Source organism: Rhinopithecus bieti, unplaced genomic scaffold (assembly GCF_001698545.2).
Source record: "Rhinopithecus bieti isolate Rb0 unplaced genomic scaffold, ASM169854v2 scaffold_8893, whole genome shotgun sequence".
Classification (NCBI taxonomy): Eukaryota; Metazoa; Chordata; class Mammalia; order Primates; family Cercopithecidae; genus Rhinopithecus; species Rhinopithecus bieti.
In genome coordinates, this window is record NW_016806133.1 from 739,413 (window position 1) to 742,558 (window position 3,146).

Consider the following 3,146-nt stretch of genomic DNA (forward strand, 5'->3'; position numbering starts at 1 on the left):
CTCTGGGGCCATGTTGATCCCATCTTTCTTCTATACCAGCTCCTGAGAGTAGTTTCAACCTGGGGCAGTGGACTTCCCTGTCTTTGGCCTAGGGGATCCCTAGGATTCACAGTTCTCCCAGTCGCCAGAGTCTAGGGATAGAGACACCTTCCTGAACTGACCTCACACATGGGAATTGTTCTCTTCCTTCAGCCTTTTATCCTATTCTGAGTTATTTTGAGAGGCAACTGCCAAATTCTGCATTTGTGCCTTGTTGAGATCACACCGTATGTTCCAGAATTAAGGGAGTGGCTCTTTCTCAATTTCCTCTTATGTAAGGTGTACCCTCCTCATTGTACTTGTGTCAATATTCTACATCACGCTGCAAGATACCAGACAGGATGTGAGCAGGGGCGCAGCTGGTGGAGGTGACACTGACCCTGGGTCAGCTTATAGAGACTCAGCTCCACTGAGTTTCTATGAAGTAGCAGCTTTTCGTACCTGCATAGAAATAGCCAGAATGATAAATAATTCCATCATCTATGAGCACTTCTATTCCAACATCCAACTTTAGTTGCCAAAAGATTGGAGACTACTGATAAATCACAGGAAAAATACATTGTAGTCTGCATTTCTTTTGTAGTATTCATAAAATTTCTATATCCATCAAAAGTTTGTACTTTTCTTATTTCCATAAATACATTATCAGTTGAGAATGTAATCATTGTACTACACAATAAAACACAAAATAAGCAAGCAAGGAAGCAAACAGAAACAAACTATTTTTCCTTACTTTGTTATTATCATTCCAACTTCAAGCAACAGAAACATGTAATTTCCATTTTGTTTCAGTAAGTGTCTTTAATGTTGCCATACAAAATAATATCCATGATTTCCGTGTTACTGAGATGTTATCTAAAAACAAACATGCATCTTCTAATATTCTCCTTTCTTTAGAAAGCACATACATTGAATCATTCTATCCAAGACCAAATTTGGTTGAGTAGCAAAGCTCACCAAAGTCAGCTGTTATTACTTTCTTCTCCTCCATGAAGCTTCAATAGCTTGATGATATATTCACATTTGCCAGCTTGAAAAAGAGCCTTCTTCACTGAGTGTGACAGGGAGTAGTGAATCTGTTCATTGTTAAAGTTTTTCTACAGCAGGATAAGACACAGACCTGGTACCTGGGATAGCCACTGGCAGAGAGCATTATCCAATAATATGCCACATGCAGTTTAACCTTGTTTTTACTCCACAGTCATGAGACATGAATTCACTGTACTTGCTTCACCAACACAGGTTTAAAAAACTTGCTGCAATTGCCTCTTTTATTAAACACAAATGAACACATTAGACCCCTGGGACAGGTAGGGAGAAATTCCTGTACTTAGGAAATATTTTCATTTAATAGCAGCACTGAGAACTCAGCCCCTGTACTTGGTATTAGAGCACCTTTTGTTTACTCCAAAATGTGAAAACAATTAATAAACATTAATAAGATATATCAGAATTTGGAATGTTCTTTTAAAAATACTATGTTCTATGAGGATTATACTCTTTGAGTCTTATAGATCAAGGAGAGATTAAAGAGATCTTTAGAAAGAAGGGAAGAGTCTGCTTCTGCCGGTAGAAATCTCCGTTTAAAATCTGAGTCTTGTAGGGAAGTATTATATTCTAACTCAGCCTCCAAAAAAGCAACTGATATTTATGAAGCAAATTGTGAAAGTGAACATTTTTTATTGAGCTCCTTTAGTAGGTATTCACAGCCACCCTTCGAGGTACATACTCATTTTGCATGTGAGAAAACTAAGGTTCAGTTAGTTTAAATTAACAACCTATCCAACCCCACGCATTCTATCCAAGATCATATATTAATAGTAGCAGAACTGAGATTCCAAACTAGAGCTGTTCTAATTTCTATATACCTATTGCAAAAAACTATGCTGGATTTATCAAAGAAAAATTTAAAGTATAAAATAATTTTCTGTACTCAAAAAGTGTAAAGTACATTGTATACATAGCAGATAAGTTACAAAATAAATGAAATTATAAGAGATATTAGAGATTCCATGGCATAGTCATGGTCAATCACAGACAGATTTGTCTCAAGACCTTAGATTGTGAATAGCATTCTGAACTTATTTACCTCAATTATCAGGTGGGTTTTTTGATAACTATCTTCTGTTATTCTTTTTGCATTTGATTGAAATTTCTAAAATATTAAATGTCATGTTATTTGTGTATAAACAACTAGGTCAATTTGGTACCTACCTACACAATTTTAGATATTTTCTTTTAATTGTTTTTTTCTTAAGGAAAATAACCTCCCAAAAATGGCTGACAATGTTATGGCTCCTGGTGATGAGTGGAGATGTGCTCAGCGTGCTCCCTATTAATGAAAAAGTGACATAAAAAATGACTTGCACTCAAAGAAGTGATGCACACTCCATCATACACCAAGTGGAGTTATAAGACATTGCTCTGAATTTTTAAAAAAATGACCTGGGTTAAATTAAATACATGGTCTTTTACAAATCAGTCTTACTTTTCCAATTTCATTTTGACAATTTGATGATTTAAATATTTTTATATCTTCAAGGTATAATATTTTCTGAGTGTTGAGTGGGTTGCTGAAACGTTAGAACGATAGGTTCTGGACAATCCCTTCCAGCATTTTAGCAGATGCTAATTGTGCAAATTGTCTTGAGATTCAGTGAAAGACACTTTTCTCAGTTCTTAAATGAAGCCTGTTTCCCTGTCAGTTAGCTGAAGACATACTGAAGGCCACTACCATACTGATAGCAGACTTCAAGGGAAAAGCCAGACCTAATAAATACTTTATTCCACCCAAAAACTTATTTCCCTTAGCATGTTATTTTATTAAGTGCCTGAGCAGACATTTATTATATGTACCAAGTCAAAAACCACCATGAATTCTGCTGAAACATGAGAACATAATCACATTTTAAAGTTTACATGCCATAAAAGGAAAATGAAAGTACCATGACTACCACATGAATTTCATGTTTCGACAGTTCATAATATTTTGAAAAGATAACATCATTTATCATCAAACTCAGCCTTCCCAAATTTATAGTCATATAAGCAAATATTTGTGTCTCATTTATCTTTTCATTTTACGGGAGCATTTTCAGAACAGTGAT